Here is a 7267-nt window from a genome sequence, read left to right on the forward strand (position 1 = left end):
TAAATAGAGAAAATAGAATGATAAAGTAAAATAGCAATAAAGAGTAGACAAATAACACTTTTAAGATGTCAAAATATGATATGTGAGGTGACGCAAAGTAATAAAAATAAATCACTAATAAATGTGTTAAAGAAAATGAATATGAAAATGGAGAAAAATAAAATAACAGAAATAACTTGTATCACATTCTAAATATTTCAAATTAGTTAATGAGTTAAATATTAAAAGCCACCCATAGACAATGCTAGAAGAAAGTGGAATCACAGATCTTAAGTCAGTTGTACAAGGGAGGTAATTTTTTGAGAATTAAAGTAATAAAAATAACTGTAGTGAAATGGATCTAATAAGTGAAATGTTTTCCCACAACAATGAATAATAAAATGAAAACAACTGAATGAGAAAGATACTTTTAAAAAAATTTTATTTATCTGAAAGAGAGAGCTAGAGAGCACAGAGAGAGAGCACCAGCAGGGGAACAGGCAGAAGGAGAAGCAGACTCTCCCCCAAGCAGGGAGTCTGACGTGGGACATGATCCCAGGACTCGATCCCAGGACTCTGGGATCATGATCCAAACCAAAGGCAGACACTTAACTGACTGAGCCACCCAGGCGCCCCGAGAAAGATACTTGTAACTGATGTGTAGGAATGGAAATTTTAACACCAAAATATGTAAGCGAGGGAGATACTGGTTTATAAAGGCAGTAACTATTTTCTAATGGAAGCATGGTCAAAGAATATGAACGTACAGTTATGTAAGAAGAAATATATCAAATGTTATTCAAAAGTTAAACTTCCAGGGGTGCCTGGGTGACTCAGTCATTAAGCATCTGCCTTCTGCTCAGGTCATGGTTCCAGGGTCCTGGGATCGAGCCCCGCATAGGGCTCCCTGCTCGGTGGGGAGTCTGCTTCTCCCTCTACCACTCCCTCAGCTTGTGTTCCCTCTCTCTCTGTGTGTCTGTCTGTCAAATAAATAAATAAAATCTTTAATTTAAAAACAAAACAAACAAAAAATACCCACAAAAGTTAAGCTTCCAGAAGAATTTCAAATTGTGTGAATCAGAGCAATTATGTGGTGTCATCTTAACTATATTTAATTAGTAAAAATAAATCAGTTGTTGACAGAGTTGTGTGAAAAAAAGCTATTTTTATACTTTGTTAATAGAACTCTAGTTGAAATTGGAAGGCATCTGAAAAACCACCATGGAGAAATTTCTAGGCAAACGGCTATCTGTTTGGGCAATGAATTAATATTCCCAATAGAAATGACACCTTAGGACCATATAGATATGTGGAAGTAAATACATAAAATAATGATACTTAAAACAAACAATTAATACAATTGAACAATGTTGGTACCAGTCTTATAAAACTAATGAGTCATTGAACACTACATCAAAAACTAATGATGTGCTACATGTTGGCTAAGTGAACATAATAAAAAGAAATAAAAATAAATTCATAGTATAAGCCACAGAGTTGGAAAGGACCCTGTTGCTAAATAAGAAATGATTTTTTTTATTATTATTTTTATTTTTTTATTTGACAGAGAGAGATCACAAGTAGGCAGAGAGGCAGGCAAAGAGAGTGAGAGGGAAGCAGGCTCCCTGCTGAGCAGAGAGCCTGATGCGGGACTCGATTCCAGGACCCTGAGATCATGATCTGAGCCGAAGGCAGCGGCTCAACCCACCGAGCCACCCAGGCGCCCCTAAGAAATGATTTTTAAATAAGGGTTTCTCCTCTCATTTAAACATTTTAGTTTGGCTCTATACCATTTAACTAAAATGTTAAGACATAAAAATATGAAAATACATTTAAAAAGTCAAGAATAAATAAGACTCTCCCCTGGGGCTGTGCATTATTATTCTCAATTTTTAAAAAACATCTATACATTGTGGCTTATTTATTGCTACTGACTGAATGTTTCTGCCCCACACCTCCAAATTAATATATTGAAACCTAATCACTGGGTGTGGTGCAAAAACAATGAATACTGTTACGCTGAAAAGAAATTAAAAAAAAAAAAAAAAGAAACCTAATCCCCCTTGTGATGGTGTTTGGAGGTGGGGCCTTTGGGAAGCGATTAGGTCATAAGGGCGGAGCCCACATAAATGGGACTTGGGTCCATATAAAAGTCCCCAGATAGCTCCTTTGTCCCTCCTGCCATGTGAAGTTTTAGTGAGAAGACATATGAACCAGGAATCTGTCTCTTACCAGACAATGAATCTTGGTGCTTTGATCTTGAATTTCCCAGCTTTCAGAAGTGTGAGAAATAAATTTTTTAAATAAACTACATCTATGGTATTTCATTACGGCAGCCCAAATGGACTGAGACATTAACTGTTTGTAACTGTGATATCTTTGATCCTTTTATCTTTTTTTAAAAATTTTATTATTATTTATTAAGAAATCTCTACACCCAACCTGAGGATCAAACTCACAGCCCTGAGATGAAGAGTTGCACGCACTATCACTGAGCCAGCCAGGTGCCCCTGATCCTTTTTTCTTGTGTCAACTCAACTTGTAGACTTGGAATTAGATGTGTTCTTAGAGATTATCTAGTACAACCTAATTGTGAGAATGAGGACATTGAGGCCCAGGGAGATTTGCTCAAAGTCGCAGAACTTGTCAGTTGTGAATTAATTTTTAGATTATATACAAACATTTCTTATTTTGTTATAATCAGATTTGTCATTCCTCCAAATGAACATGTGAATCATCAAACAAAGCAACTAAATGTCAGAAGTATTATTACCTCAATCCTGTTCATAATTAAAGAAATGAAAATCAAAATAATGAAATGCTGTGTATCACTTAAAAGGTTAGTAATAAATTAAAAATATATTATGGTGGGGTGCCTGGGTGGCTCAGTGGGTTAAAGCCTCTGCCTTTGGCTCAGGTCATGATCCCAGGGTCCTGGGATCGAATCCTGCATCAGGCTCTCTGCTCGGTGGGGAGCCTGCTTCCACGTCTCTCTCTCTCTGTCTGCCTCTCTGCCTACTTGTGATCTCTGCCTGTTCAAATAAATAAATAAAATTTTAAATATATATATATATATAATATAGATTATATATAATATATATATATAGTGTGTATATATGTATATATACCTATATATATTATATATATATATATAATATATATAATGGTATCTAGTGATGGTGAGAGTTTGGGGAAATGGACATTGCCATATGGTTATGGAGGGAGTCTCAAATGATACAGTGATTTCTGGAGGACAGTTTGGCAATAGCCAACAATCATTTAAATGTACTTTGCATTCAGTAATGCCACTGCTAGAAACATACCCTAGATGTATGCTTGCAAAAGTTCTTCAAATTGTGTTCAAAAAGATGTTCATTACAACATTATTATAGAGGAAAAAAATAAATCATGAACACATTCATTAATTGGAAATTGGTCAAATAAATTGGGAATAGCCTTCAGATAGAATACTATACAGCCACTAAAAGTGAGATTGTGTATGTCACATTGGCAAAGATCTATAACATAAGTTAAGAGGAAAAAATCAAGGTATACAAACATGAATGGTCTCCTATAAGTGTGGGATAGAAACATACACAAACACACATGCATATATATACAAACACACACATATATATACAAATTCTAAAATAAACCCACAAGAAGCCTTGAAGAGTAGTTACCTTTGGAGAGAGGAATACGGAGGAAGGAAAAGAGGGAAAGCTTTTACTTACTATCTTGTACTAATATGTACAGTATGGATTTACTACCTATTTATATCCATTAATGATATTTTAAAATTATCAGCAGACTTTACACAGATTGTAGAGTCATGGGTTAATATTTGTTTATGTTTCTTGTCTCAACTTAGCCCTTTTCTATATATTTTCTTTAATTGCTTTGATAAAAAGAATAAACATTTAACTTTTATATGGAGTTACATCTGAACTAACCTGGAAAAACATCCCTAGAATTTTAAGGGAAAGAGGAAAGTTGCAGAGTGAAAATTTTCATTTAAAAAAAAAAAAAACTTGGGGAAGAATAATATCACATTATAACATTAGATGGGCAGGATTGGTGAAGCAGGACAAAAAAACTCTTTTTTAAAGTAAAAAAATCCAATAAGGTAAAAAAATTAAACGAAAATATGCCAAGGAGCCGTAGGGTGCCTGTTTTACTTCCCTATGGCTGCTGTAACAAATTACCACAAACTTGGTGGCTTAAAGCAACACATGTTTATTACCTTATAGCTCTGAGGCCAGAAGTATAAAATGGGTCTCACTGAGCTTAAATCAAGGTGCTGTCAAGGCTGTACTCCTCTTGGGCACTCCAGGGAAGAATCTGTGTTCTTGCTCTTTCTAGCTTCCAGAGGCTGCTTGCATTCCTGGACCCAGGCCATTTTCAAAGGGAACAATGCCAGTCCCATCTTTCTCACTTGGTATCAATCTGACACTCCTTTTTCCCATTTTTAATGACCTTTGTGATTACACTAGGCCCACCGAATAATCCAGGAAAATCTCCCTGTCATGGTGTCAACTGATGAGCAACCTTAATTCAACCCCAACCTCAATTCCCATTTGCCATGGAAGGATACTTTCGTGAAGACTCCAGAGGTTAGGACACGGACCTTTGGGGACAACCATTATTCTTCCTAAGAACGTCAGGACACCAGCCACTTCCGGGACTACACAAGGATGGTCCCAACATGAGCCACAGAAGCTGGAAGGCTAGTAATTTATCTGGAGAGGCTGAATGTGGCTTTATAATCTCAGTCTAACCATATGTCTAGTAGAGCCTAAAGGAAAACCTGTTAAGACAGTTTCGTGCCTACGCTGCACCTGGAAGCAAAGAGGACTCCCAATTGTTCAAATCCTTTTTCTTCTCTCCCCCAGTTAAAAATTTGCCAGCCCTATGTTCACATTGGCGCTTCTGCTCTTTTGGGGAATCCATCTACCAACACAACCACATCCCTAGGGTGAAAACAGGTCCATCCTCAGCACGTTTCCTGAGAAAGTTCTACCACTCACGAGAACCCCTGCTGAAATACCTTCCATCACTCTTCACTGACAGATGGTGTGAGTGAGGAACACATACACAAAATCTTCTCTGGAGGTTTAGGTAGGAAAAGAAATGGAGAATACAACTTGACTTCAAATAGAAATCCCATGTAAAATTAAGAAGTAAAAGTTAATTTGAAGATAATAAGAGAAATTACCTCTACAATGAAACAAGAACGTACCAGTTAGGAATAACCATCTTTTCTAAGGTCTCAAGGGCATGTTTTTGAGAACAATTATATAATTCCCCCCTAAATTTAATCATCCCTTCTAATTTCATGGCATTAGTAGTATTCAACTCGAAATTTGAAGATGAGGTCAGAAAGAAAATCCCCATCTGAGAGGGAGTCAATGTGAATCAAGATGGGAGAGATTAATCATGAACAGATTCTACTCAGAGAAGTGGTATGGATTGTGAGGGAAGTAAGTCAGCACTTAAGTACCTACCTTTGGGCTCCCAGCTCCAGAAGTTTTACTCTTTGAAGTGGAGACAAAATACTGATTAGTTGCATTTCAGAGGGATGGACAAAGCTTCGAGGCTGAGGAGGCTGTCCCAAAGAAGAGAATCCTGGCTTGGCGAAGAACACAAGGAGAGTCTCCTGTTTGGGAAGCCACTTCCTATATTGGATCTACTTGCTATCTGCTAACCGTGTGGGCTCATCACAGTCTCTTGGCAAATACTCACTTGCTGACTGATGTGAGGCTTTTCTCGAGTGTAATGTTCTCTTTAATTTGATTTAAATGTGATATACATGAGAAACCAGGTGACAGCCTCTTCAGTAGTTGATTCACAGAGAAATGATGTCAGGAGAGAGGGGATGAAGAGGGACTAGGGTGCACTAAGGTGTGGAAATATTGCATGGCTTTGGGCATGTAAATCTGGTGCAGGGCAACTGAGAAACAATTCCTATGTCATTTTAAGGCAACATAAAGAGCTCCTTTTGTCTGCATGGGGCTCTTTATGTAATGTGGGTGTGTGTGTTGGGTTGGGGCGATGAACAGGAAACATGTGTGCCTTTCTCCAAGCGGGCCTACTAGAACATTCCTGCAACCCCTGCCTCCCTCTCTCGCATTTCCTCCCTCTGTATGCACCATGCGGAAAGAAGGGAAGCAACAAAGCCCAACTCAAACTACACTCAGTAAAAAGCCAAGTATCCTTGTGCAGTTAGCATATGTTACTTAAATATGTTACTGTTGTGCTTGCTTCAGCAGCACATAGATTAAAATGGGAAAGATACAGAGATTTGCATGGCCCCTGTGTAAGGATGATAGGCAAATTTCCAAACTGCTCCATATTTTTGTATGTTAACTAACTAGAATTAAAATTAAAACTAGGGGTGCTTGGGTGGCTCAGTCGGTTAAGCATCTCCCTTCGGCTTGGGTCATGATCCCGGGGTCCTGGGATCAAGACCCAGGTTGGGCTCCTTGCTCAGCAGGGAGTCTGCTTCTCCCTCTGCCTCTCCGTCTGGCTTGTACTTCTTCTCCTTCTCTCTCTCTCTCAAATAAATAAATCTTAAAAAAATAAAAACTTAAAAAAATGAGTATGTTGCTGGAGGTGATGACATATCCCCAAAAGGTTATGTAATCTGCTTGTGAAATGCACAACAAAGAAAAGGTTATATCTTTATTGGCAATTGTAAGCCACACACCTCTGGTTTTTCCCCTGTACTCAGAGCGACTGTATATCAACTTGTCCATCAACTTTGGAGTCCAGAACAAAGGGCACATGAACTAAAAGAGAGAAGAGTTTTATCCTGTTAAAGAATAAAAGAAGGTCAACTCTAGTGACTTCTCTAAAGCTTTATTTCCTGAGCTAAGAGCAAGGAAATATATTTAGCATTCAAAATTTAATGGTGCCATGCTTTGTTTTCTCTTTGCCAAATAAGGTTTAAGTCGAGACTTATCTTTCTTGTCTGTGGATCCTTATTGTTGGAAATTTTGCCTGTGTGCTATGCTTATCCTGACTATAGGTCAAAACTAGTTAAATGTCCTTCAGCAAGAAAGAACATGTTGAGAAATCGCAAATCATTGCTGTGTTTACATTTCTACTATAAAAGTAAAATATTTTTTCTAAGTCAAAGATTATTATTTTCAGTCACTTCCAAAGCTAGGAAAACATGGAAATTCTGTCTTTTTTTCTTATTCTATTATACAGAAGCAATTAGAATTCAGTCCCTGCTCTAACTTGCAGAGACCCCTAACTTACTACAGAACTAGATTTTTTGGTGTAT

At 37.6% G+C, this 7267-nt stretch overlaps 1 non-coding gene across 1 annotated transcript; it reads left to right on the forward strand.

Moving 5' to 3' along the window:
• The first annotated feature begins 6232 nt into the window (after positions 1–6232).
• On the forward strand, positions 6233–6336 carry LOC116862624. The gene has a single exon (XR_004381665.1). It is a non-coding gene; the product is annotated as a U6 spliceosomal RNA (small nuclear RNA).
• The last annotated feature ends 931 nt before the right edge of the window (positions 6337–7267 follow it).

The sequence above is a fragment of the Lontra canadensis genome, unplaced genomic scaffold, assembly GCF_010015895.1.
Source record: "Lontra canadensis isolate GAN:19392208 unplaced genomic scaffold, GSC_riverotter_1.0 scaffold280, whole genome shotgun sequence".
Taxonomy (NCBI): domain Eukaryota; kingdom Metazoa; phylum Chordata; class Mammalia; order Carnivora; family Mustelidae; genus Lontra; species Lontra canadensis.